Source organism: Hordeum vulgare, chromosome 1H (assembly GCF_904849725.1).
Source record: "Hordeum vulgare subsp. vulgare chromosome 1H, MorexV3_pseudomolecules_assembly, whole genome shotgun sequence".
Taxonomy (NCBI): domain Eukaryota; kingdom Viridiplantae; phylum Streptophyta; class Magnoliopsida; order Poales; family Poaceae; genus Hordeum; species Hordeum vulgare.
In genome coordinates, this window is record NC_058518.1 from 381,985,427 (window position 1) to 381,997,853 (window position 12,427).

The following is a 12,427-nucleotide window of genomic DNA, read 5'->3' on the forward strand; positions in this document are numbered from 1 at the left end:
CCAGATCGGTTGAAATGTGGAGGCGTATATGGATGATATCGTAGTCAAGTCACGCAAAGGTTCCGACCTGCTGACTGACTTGGCAGAAACATTCGCCAACCTTCGTAGGTACGATATCAAGCTCAACCCTGCAAAGTGTTCATTCGGTGTTCCCAGCGGAAAGTTACTTGGTTTCTTCGTTTCCGAACGAGGGATCGATGTCAACCCCGAAAAGATCGGGACCATCGTACGAATGGAGCGACCAGTCAGAATACATGATGTTCAAAGGCTCACAGGTTGCCTAGCGGCTTTGAGCAGGTTTATCAGTCGACTCGGCGAGAAGGCGCTACCTCGGTACCGACTCATGAAGAAATCAGATACTGTCGAGTGGACAAACGAAGCCCAAATTGCATTCGACGACCTCAAAGGCCTGCTTTCCACCCAGCCGGTTCTTACTGCCCCGCTCAGTAAAGAACCCCTTCTTCTGTACATCGCGGCTACAAATCAAGTCGTCTGCACTGTTCTCACACTCGAACGCGAAGAAGAAGGCAAAGCGTACAAGATTCAGCGGCCAGTGTATTATGTCTCCAAAGTCCTGACTCCTTCCAAGCAGAGGTATCCCCATTATCAAAAGCTTATTTACGGGATCTACATGACTGCGAAGAAGGTGGCTCATTATTTCCAAGACCACTCGGTGTCTGTCGTTTCTGATGCTCCGTTGTCGGAAATCCTCCACAATCGAGACGCATCAGGCCGAGTGGCGAAGTGGGAAATGGAGATGTTATACTGCGACATCAAGTTCGAAGCCAAGAAGGCTATAAAGTCTCAAGCTCTGGCTGACTTCATAGCAGAATTGGTAGAACAACAACAACCGACTCACATCCACTCGGCTCATTGGACTATGTTCTTCGATGGGTCCAAGATGTTGAATGGATCCGGCGCTGCTGTGGTGATCATATCGCCAAAAGGTGATAAACTCAAGTATGTGTTGCAGATACATTTCGATTCCTCCAACAACGAGGCAGAGTATGAATCTCTCCTTTATGGATTGCGCATGGCCATCACACTCGGCGTCCGTCGCCTGATGGTTTATGGCGATTCAGATTTGGTGGTTAATCAAGTGATGAAGGAGTGGGATGTAAGGAACCCCATCATGACTACATACTGCAACGCAGTGAGGAAGCTCGAGAAGAAGTTTGAAGGTCTGGAACTTCACCATGTTCCGCGCCTGAAAAACCAAGCAGCTGATGAATTGGCGAAGCTTGGATCCACTCGGAGACCAGTCCCGAGTGATGTCTGCCTTGAGCACTTACACCTTCCCTCAGTAAAAGAAGATCCTTTCACAGAGGAACCGGTACAACCAAAGAGCTCAACAGATCCGACTGAAGTCGAGGTCCCTGCTGCGGTTGATTAGTGTTGGAGAACGTCGCATGGGAAACAAAAATTTTCCTACGCGCACGAAGACCTATCATGGTGATGTCCATCTACGAGAGGGGATGAGTGATCTACGTACCCTTGTAGATCGTATAGCAGAAGCGTTAGAGAACGCGGTTGATGTAGTGGAACGTCCTCACGTCCCTCGATCCGCCCCATGAACAATCCCGCGATCAGTCCCACGATCTAGTACCGAACGGACGGCACCTCCGCGTTCAGCACACGTACAGCTCGACGATGATCTCGGCCTTCTTGATCCAACAAGAGAGACAGAGAGGTAGAAGAGTTCTCCGGCAGTGTGACGATGCTCCGGAGGTTGGTGATGACCTTGTCTCAGCAGGGCTCCGCCCGAGCTCCGCAGAAACGCGATCTAGAGGGAAAACCGTGGAGGTATGTGGTCGGGCTGCCGTGGAAAAGTCGTCTCAAATCAGTCCTAAAACCTCCGTATATATAGGTGGGAGGGAGGGGGCCTTGCCTTGGGGCTCAAGGAGCCCCAAGGGGGTCGGCCGAGTCCAAGGGGGAGGACTCTCCCCCCCAAACCGAGTTGGACTAGGTTTGGTGGGAGGGAGTCCCCCTTCCTTCCCACCTCCTCCTTTTTTTTCTTTCTCTCTTGATTTTCTTCTCCTTGGCGCATCGGGCACTTGTGGGCTGTCCCACCAGCCCACTAAGGGCTGGCGTGCCCCCCCAAGTCCTATGGGCTTCCCCGGGGTGGGTTGCCCCCCCGGTGAACTCCCGGAACCCATTCGTCATTCCCGGTACATTCCCGGTAACTCCGAAAACCTTCCGGCAATCAAATGAGGTCATCCTATATATCAATCTTCGTTTCCGGACCATTCCAGAAACCCTCAGGACGTCAGTGATCTCATCCGGGACTCCGAACAACATTCGGTAACCAACCATATAACTCAAATACGCATAAAACAATGCCGAACCTTAAGTGTGCAGACCCTGCGGGTTCGAGAACTATGTAGACATGACCCGAGAGACTCCTCGGTCAATATCCAATAGCGGAACCTGGATGTCCATATTGGATCCTACATATTCTACGAAGATCTTATCGTTTGAACCTCAGTGCCAAGGATTCGTATAATCCCGTATGTCATTCCCTTTGTCCTTCGGTATGTTACTTGCCCGAGATTCGATCGCGAGTATCCACATACCTATTTCAATCTCGTTTACCGACAAGTCTCTTTACTCGTTCCGTAATACAAGATCCCGCAACTTACACTAAGTCACATTGCTTGCAAGGCTTGTGTGTGATGTTGTATTACCGAGTGGGCCCCGAGATACCTCTCCGTCACACGGAGTGACAAATCCCAGTCTTGATCCTTACTAACTCAACTAACACCTTCGGAGATACCTGTAGAGCATCTTTATAGTCACCCAGTTACGTTGCGATGTTTGATACACACAAAGCATTCCTCCGGTCTCAGTGAGTTATATGATCTCATGGTCATAGGAATAAATACTTGACACGCAGAAAACAGTAGCAACAAAATGACACGATCAATATGCTACGTCTATTAGTTTGGGTCTAGTCCATCACGTGATTCTCCCAATGACGTGATCCAGTTATCAAGTAACAACACCTTGTTCATAATCAGAAGACACTGACTATCATCGATCAACTGGCTAGCCAACTAGAGGCATGCTAGGGACGGTGTTTTGTCTATGTATCCACACATGTAAATGAGTCTTCATTCAATACAATTATAGCACGGATAGTAAACTATTATCTTGATACAGGAATTATAATAATAACTATATTTATTATTGCCTCTAGGGCATAATTCCAACAGTCTCCCACTTGCACTAGAGTCAATAATCTAGCCCTCACATCACCATGTGAATTACATTGTAATAAATCTAACACCCATACAGTTCTGGTGTCGATCATGTTTTGGCCGTGGAAGAGGTTTAGTCAGCGGGTCCGCTACATTCAGATCCGTGTGCACTTTGCATATATTTACGTCCTCTTCCTCGACGTAGTCGCGGATGAGGTTGAAGCGTCGTTTGATGTGTCTGGTCTTCTTGTGAAACCGTGGTTCCTTTGCTAAGGCAATGGCACCAGTGTTGTCACAGAACAAGGTTATTGGATTCAGTGCACTTGGCACCACTCCAAGATCCGTCATGAATTGCTTCATCCAGACACCCTCCTTAGCCGCCTCCGAGGCAGCCATGTACTCTGCTTCACATGTAGAATCTGCTACGACGCTTTGCTTGGAACTGCACCAGCTTACTGCAGCCCCATTAAGAATAAATACGTATCCGGTTTGCGACTTAGAGTCGTCCGGATCTGTGTCAAAGCTTGCATCGACGAAACCTTTTACGGCGAGCTCTTCGTCACCTCCATACACGAGAAACATCTCCTTAGTCCTTTTCAGGTACTTCAGGATATTCTTGACCGCTGTCCAGTGATCCACTCCTGGATTACTCTGGAACCTACCTGCCATACTTATGGCCAGGCTAACATCCGGTCTAGTGCACAGCATCGCATACATGATAGAACCTATGGCTGAAGCATAGGGGACGGAGCGCATATGCTCTCTATCTTCATCAGTTGCTGGGCATTGAGTCTTACTCAATCTTGTACCTTGTAAAACTGGCAAGAACCCTTTCTTGGACTGTTCCATTTTGAACCTTTTCAAAACTTTATCAAGGTATGTGCTTTGTAAAAGTCCTATCAGGCGTTTTGATCTATCCCTATAGATCTTAACGCCTAGAATGTAAGCAGCTTCTCCTAGGTCCTTCATAGAGAAACTTTTATTCAAGTAACCTTTTATGCTCTCCAAAAGATCTACGTTGTTTCCAATCAGTAATATGTCATCCACATATAATATTAGAAACGCCACAGAGCTCCCACTCACTTTCTTGTAAATACAAGATTCTCCAACCACTTGTATAAACCCAAATGCTTTGATCACCTCATCAAAGCGTTTGTTCCAACTCCGAGATGCTTGCACCAGTCCATAAATGGATCGCTGGAGCTTGCACACCTTGTTAGTATTCTTAGGATCGACAAAACCTTCGGGTTGCATCATATACAACTCTTCCTTAAGGAAACCGTTAAGGAACGCCGTTTTGACATCCATCTGCCAGATTTCATAATCGAAAAATGCAGCTATTGCTAACATGATTCTGACGGACTTAAGCATCGCTACGGGTGAGAAAGTCTCATCGTAGTCAACTCTTGGAACTTGTGAAAAACCCTTTGCCACAAGTCGAGCTTTATAAACGGTCACATTACCGTCAACGTCCGTCTTCTTCTTAAAGATCCATTTGTTCTGAATAGCCTTGCGGCCCTCAGGTAGTATCTCCAAAGTCCACACTTTGTTCTCATACATGGATCCTATCTCGGACTTCATGGCTTCTAGCCATTTGTTGGAATCTGGGCCCACCATTGCTTGTTCATAATTTCCAGGTTCATTGTTGTCTAACAACGTGATTGATAAGACGGGATTACCGTACCACTCTGGAGCAGCGCGTGATCTCGTCGACCTGCGTGGTTCAACAGAAACTTGAACTGGAGTTTCATGATCATCATCATTAACTTCCTCCTCAACCGGCGTCGCAACGATAGAGGTTTCCCCTTGCCCTGCGCCACCATCCAGAGGGATGAGAGGTTCGACAACCTCGTCAAGTTCTATCTTCCTCCCACTCAATTCTCTCGAGAGAAACTCCTTCTCGAGAAAAGCTCCATTTTGAGCAACAAACACTTTGCCCTCGGATTTGAGATAGAAGGTGTACCCAACTGTCTCTTTTGGGTAACCTATGAAGACGCACTTTTCCGCTTTGGGTTCCAGCTTTTCAGGCTGAAGCTTTTTGACATAAGCATCACATCCCCAAACTTTAAGAAACGACAACTTTGGTCTTTTGCCATACCACAGTTCGTATGGTGTCGTGTCAACGGATTTTGATGGTGCCCTATTTAAAGTGAATGCAGCTGTTTCTAATGCATAACCCCAAAACGATAACGGCAAATCAGCAAGAGACACCATAGATCGCACCATCTCTAATAGAGTACGATTACGACGTTCGGACACACCATTACGCTATGGTGTTCCAGGCGGTGTTAACTGTGAAACAATTCCACATTGTCTCAAGTGAGCACCAAACTCGAAACTCAGATATTCACCCCCATGACCAGACCGTAGGAACTTGATCTTCTTGTTACGATGATTTTCCACTTCACTCTGAAATTGCTTGAACTTTTCAAATGTTTCAGACTTGTGCTTCATCAAGTAGACATAACCATATCTACTTAAATCGTCAGTGAAGGTGAGAAAATAACGATATCCGCCGCGTGGCTCCACGCTCATCGGACCACACACATCGGTATGTATGATTTCCAACAAGTCACTTGCACGCTCCATCGTTCCTGAGAACGGAGTCTTAGTCATCTTGCCCATGAGGCATGGTTCGCACGTGCCAAGTGAATCAAAGTCAAGTGACTCCAAAAGTCCATCAGCATGGAGTTTCTTCATGCGCTTTCCACCAATATGACCCAAGCGGCAGTGCCACAAAAATATGGCGCTATCATTGTTTACTCTAACTCTTTTGGTCTCAATGTTATGTATATGCGTATCGCTATCAAGATTCAATATGAACAATCCTCTCACATTCGGTGCATGACCATAAAAGATGTTACTCATAGAAATAGAACAACCATTATTCTCTGACTTAAAAGAGTAACCGTCTCGCAATAAACAAGATCCAGATATAATGTTCATGCTCAACGCAGGCACTAAATAACAATGATTTAAGTTCATCACTAATCCCGACGGTAGCTGAAGTGACACTGTGCCGACGTCGATTGCATCAACCTTGGAACCATTTCCTACGCGCATCGTCACTTCATCTTTCGCCAGCCTTCGTCTATTCCGCAGTTCCTGTTTCGAGTTGCAAATGTGAGCAACAGAACCGGTATCAAATACCCAGGCACTACTACGAGAGCCGGTTAAGTACACATCAATAACATGTATATCAAATATACCTGATTTTTCTTTGCCCGCCTTCTTATCTGCCACATACTTGGGGCAATTGCGCTTCCAGTGACCCATACCCTTGCAATAGAAACACTCCGTTTCAGGCTTAGGTCCAGCTTTGGGTTTCTTCGGCGGATTGGCAACAGGCTTGCCGCTCTTCTTCGAATTGCCCTTCTTGCCTTTGCCGTTTCTCTTGAAACTAGTGGTCTTATTCACCATCAACACTTGATGCTCTTTACGGAGTTCGGACTCTGCGACTTTCAACATCGCAAACAACTCGCCGGGAGACTTGTTCATCCCTTGCATGTTGTAGTTCAACACAAAGCCTTTGTAGCTTGGCGGCAGTGATTGAAGGATTATGTCAGTGATAGCTTCTTGCGGGAGTTCAATCCCCAGCTCAGCTAGACGGTTTGAGTACCCAGACATTTTGAGCACATGTTCACTGACAGACGAGTTTTCCTCCATCTTGCAAGCATAGAATTTATCGGAGGTATCATACCTCTCGATCCGGGCGTTCTTCTGAAAGATAAACTCCAACTCCTGGAACATCTCAAATGCTCCATGATGCTCAAAGCGACGTTGAAGTCCCGGTTCTAAGCCATACAAGACTGCACATTGAACTATTGAGTAGTCCTCCTTACGTGCTAACCAAGCGTTCTTAACATCCTGATCAGCCGTAGCGGGTGGTTCATCTCCTAGCGCAGCATTAAGGACATAATCCTTCTTCCCAGCTTGTAAGATTAGCTTAAGATTACGAGCCCAGTCTACAAAGTTGCTTCCATCATCTTTCAACTTAGCTTTCTCTAGGAACGTATTAAAATTCAGGATGACTATCGCGTGAGCCATGATCTACAACACAAATATATTCAAAGTGGACTTAGACTATGTTCAAGATAATTAGAGTTCAACTTAATCAAATTATGAGCTAAACTCCCACTCAAAAAGTACATCTCTCTAGTCATTTGAGTGGTTCATGATCCACTTACACTATCCCAAGTCCGATCATCACGTGAGTTGAGTATAGTTTCAGTGGTAAGCATCCCTATGCTAATCATATCATCTATATGATTCATGATCGACCTTTCGGTCTCATGTGTTCCGAGGCCATGTCTGCACATGCTAGGCTCGTCAAGCTTAACCCGAGTGTTCCGCGTGCGCAACTGTTTTTGCACCCGTTGTATGTGAACGTTGAGTCTATCACACCCGATCATCACGTGGTGTCTCGAAACGACGAACTGTAGCAACGGTGCATAGTCGGGGAGAACACAATTTCGTCTTGAAATTTTAGTGAGAGATCACCTCATAATGCTACTGTCGTTCTAAGCAAAATAAGGTGCATAAAGGATTAACATCACATGCAATTCATAAGTGACATGATATGGCCATCATCACGTGCTTCTTGATCTCCATCACCAAAGCACCGGCACGATCTTCTTGTCACCGGCGCCACACCATGATCATCCATCAACGTGTTGCCATCGGGGTTGTCGTGCTACTTATGCTATTACTACTAAAGCTACATCCTAGCAAAATAGTAAACGCATCTGCAAGCACAAACGTTAGTATAAAGACAACCCTATGGCTCCTGCCGGTTGCCGTACCATCGACGTGCAAGTTGATATTTCTATTACAACATGATCATCTCATACATCCAATATATCACATCACATCGTTGGCCATATCACATCACAATCATACCCTGCAAAAACAAGTTAGACGTCCTCTAATTTTGTTGTTGCATGTTTTACATGGTGACCATGGGTATCTAGTAGGATCGCATCTTACTTACGCAAACACCACAACGGAGATATATGAGTTGCTATTTAACCTCATCCAAGTACCTCCTCGGTCAAATCCGATTCAACTAAAGTTGGAGAAACAGACACTTGCCAGTCATCTTTGAGCAAAGGGGGTTACTCGTAACGATGAAACCAGTCTCTCGTAAGCGTACGAGTAATGGTTGTCCAAGCCGCTTCAATCCAACAATACCGCGGAATCAAGAAAAGACTAAGGAGGGCAGCAAAACGCACATCACCGCCCACAAAAACTTTTGTGTTCTACTCGAGAAGACATCTACGCATGAACCTAGCTCATGATGCCACTGTTGGAGAACGTCGCATGGGAAACAAAAATTTTCCTACGCGCACGAAGACCTATCATGGTGATGTCCATCTACGAGAGGGGATGAGTGATCTACGTACCCTTGTAGATCATACAGCAGAAGCGTTAGAGCACGCGGTTGATGTAGTGGAACGTCCTCACGTCCCTCGATCCGCCCCGCGAACAATCCCGCGATCAGTCCCACGATCTAGTACCGAACGGACGGCACCTCCGCGTTCAGCACACGTACAGCTCGACGATGATCTCGGCCTTCTTGATCCAGCAAGAGAGACAGAGAGGTAGAAGAGTTCTCCGGCAGCGTGATGGCGCTCCGGAGGTTGGTGATGACCTTGTCTCAGCAGGGCTCCGCCCGAGCTCCGCAGAAACGCGATCTAGAGGGAAAACCGTGGAGGTATGTGGTCGGGCTGTCGTGGAAAAGTCGTCTCAAATCAGCCCTAAAACCTCCATATATATAGGTGGGAGGGAGGGGGCCTTGCCTTGGGGCTCAAGGAGCCCCAAGTGGGTCGGCCGAGTCCAAGGGGGAGGACTCTCCCCCCCCCCAAACCGAGTTGGACTAGGTTTGGTGGGAGGGAGTCCCCCTTCCTTCCCACCTCCTCCTTTTTTTTCTTTCTCTCTTGATTTTCTTCTCCTTGGCGCATAGGGCACTTGTGGGCTGTCCCACCAGCCCACTAAGGGCTGGTGTGTCCCCCCCAAGGCCTATGGGATTCCCCGGGGTGGGTTGCCCCCCGGTGAACTCCCGGAACCCATTCGTCATTCCCGGTACATTCCCGGTAACTCCGAAAACCTTCCGGTAATCAAATGAGGTCATCCTATATATCAATCTTTGTTTCCGGACCATTCCGGAAACCCTCGTGACGTCCGTGATCTCATCCGGGACTCCGAACAACATTCGGTAACCAACCATATAACTCAAATACGCATAAAACAACGCCGAACCTTAAGTGTGCAGACCCTGCGGGTTCGAGAACTATGTAGACATGACCCGAGAGACTCCTCGGTCAATATCCAATAGTGGGACCTGGATGTCCATATTGGATCCTACATATTCTACATATTCTCCTCGTTTGAACCTCAGTGCCAAGGATTCGTATAATCCCGTATGTCATTCCCTTTGTCCTTCGGTATGTTACTTGCCCGAGATTCGATCGTCAGTATCCGCATACCTATTTCAATCTCGTTTACCGACAAGTCTCTTTACTCGTTCCGTAATACAAGATCCCGCAACTTACACTAAGTCACATTGCTTGCAAGGCTTGTGTGTGATGTTGTATTACCGAGTGGGCCCCGAGATACCTCTCCGTCACACGGAGTGACAAATCCCAGTCTTGATCCATACTAACTCAACTAACACCTTCGGAGATACCTGTAGAGCATCTTTATAGTCACCCAGTTACGTTGCGACGTTTGATACACACAAAGCATTCCTCCGGTGTCAGTGAGTTATATGATCTCATGGTCATAGGAATAAATACTTGACACGCAGAAAACAGTAGCAACAAAATGACACGATCAATATGCTACGTCTATTAGTTTGGGTCTAGTCCATCACGTGATTCTCCCAATGACGTGATCCAGTTATCAAGTAACAACACCTTGTTCATAATCAGAAGACACTGACTATCATCGATCAACTGGCTAGCCAACTAGAGGCATGCTAGGGATGGTGTTTTGTCTATGTATCCACACATGTAAATGAGTCTTCATTCGATACAATTATAGCACGGATAATAAACTATTATCTTGATACATGAATTATAATAACTATATTTATTATTGCCTCTAGGGCATAATTCCAACAATTAGATCATGGAGATTCTTGCTCTCATCCCCGATTGGACTGTGCCGTTCATTGCGTACATCCTGAGCCAAGAATTACCAGAAGACGAAGTCCAAGCTAGGCAGATCGTCCGTAGGTCGAAGTCCTTCACCGTCATTGATGGCCAGTTGTACAAAGAAATTGTTTCAGGCGTTCTTCAGCGACGCATCTCCCCTGAGGAGGGACAATTAATCCTGGAAGAAATTCACTCGGGAACATGCGGCCATCATGCCTCCTCAAGAGCTATCGTCGCCAAAGCATTCAGAGCTGGCTTCTTCTGGTTGGAGGCGAATGAAATGGCGAAGGATATGGTCAACCGATGCGAAGGCTGTCAGTTCTACTCGAACAAGTCCCACAAGCCAACATCTGCGCTGAAGACAATCCCTCTTGTTTGGCCGTTTGCAGTGTGGGGATTAGATACAGTCGCTCCATTCAGAACAGGCCAAGGGGGATTCACTCATATGTTGGTGGCAGTCGACAAGTTCACCAAGTGGATTGAAGCCAAGCCCATCAAGAAGCTCGACGCCCTTACGGCCATCAAGTTTGTCACAGACATCATCGCCAGATTTGGGGTACCGCACAGCATAATCACTGACAATGGCACAAACTTTGACTCGGACAGATTCAAAGGTTTTTGCACAGGCCAAGGTATCCGAGTGGATTTTGCATCTGTGGCGCATCCCCAAACAAACGGGCAAGCAGAGCGGGCGAATGGACTTATTCTTCAAGGGTTGAAGCCTCGACTCCTGCGAGAAGTTGGACATGCTGCCGGCGCATGGGTCACCAAGCTGCCTTCGGTGCTGTGGGGCCTCCGCACAACTCCAAATAGATCTACAGGGCGATCCCCGTTCTTCCTCGTTTATGGAGCAGAGGCAGTCCTTCCGAGTGACTTTCTTCACAACTCTCCATGACTCGAACTCTTCTCCGAAGCCGAAGTAGAGCAAGCCAGGCAAGATGGAGTGGATCTTCTAGAAGAAGAGCACGAGATGGCACTGACTCGCTCAACAATTTATCAACAAGACCTGCAGAGTTTTCACGCGCGGCACGTCAGGAGTCGTACATTCCAAGCAAGCGACCTGGTGCTCCGAGTGGATCAGCAGAGACCTCACAAGTTGGCTCCCGACTGGGAAGGACCCTTCATCATCTCCAAGGTGCTGAACAACGGAGCATATCGACTCTACAATCTCGACAGGGAAACGGATGAGCCGCGAGCATGGAACGGAGATCTCCTGAAGCGCTTCTACACGTGACCGCCGACGGAGGCAATGTAAAGAACAAGTATCATTGAAGTAATACAAAGCAGATTGATTTCTTGCAAGTTCAAAATTCTTCCGCGTTGGCAGACTCCGGTCTAAAAAATAAAAAATTCGCTCCAAGTACGTACTAAAAGTCGCACTCGGGAACTTAGCCGTGATCCCGAATCGCCTAAGTACAAACTCTCTCCGAGTGTGCACTAAAAGTCGCACTCAGGAACTTAGCCGCGATCCAGAATCGTCTAAGTACAAACTCTCTCCGAGTGTGCACTAAAAGTCGCACTTGGGGACTTAGCTGGGATCCAGAATCGCCTAAGTGCAAACTCTCTCCGAGTGTGCACTAAAAGTCACACTCGGGGACTTAGCTGCGATCCAGAATCGCCTAAGTACAAACTCTCTCCGAGTGTGCACTAAAAGTCGCACTCGGGGACTTAGCTGCGATCCAGAATCTCCTAAGTACAAACTCTCTCCGAGTGTGCACTAAAAGTCACACTCGGGGACTTAGCTGCGATCCAGAATCGCCTAAGTACAAACTCTCTCCGAGTGTGCACTAAAAGTCACACTCGGGGACTTAGGTGCGATCCAGAATCGCCTAAGTACAAACTCTCTCCGCGTGTGCACTAAAGGTCGCACTCGGGGACTTAGCTGCGATCCAGAATCACCTAAGTACAAAATCTCTCCGAGTGTGCACTAAAAGTCGTACTCGGGGACTTAGCTGTGATCCAGAATCGCCTAAGTACAAACTCTCTCCGAGTGTGCACTAAAAGTCACACTCGGGGACTTAGTTGCGATCCAGAATCGCCTAAGTACAAAACTATCTCCGAGTGTGCACTAAAAAA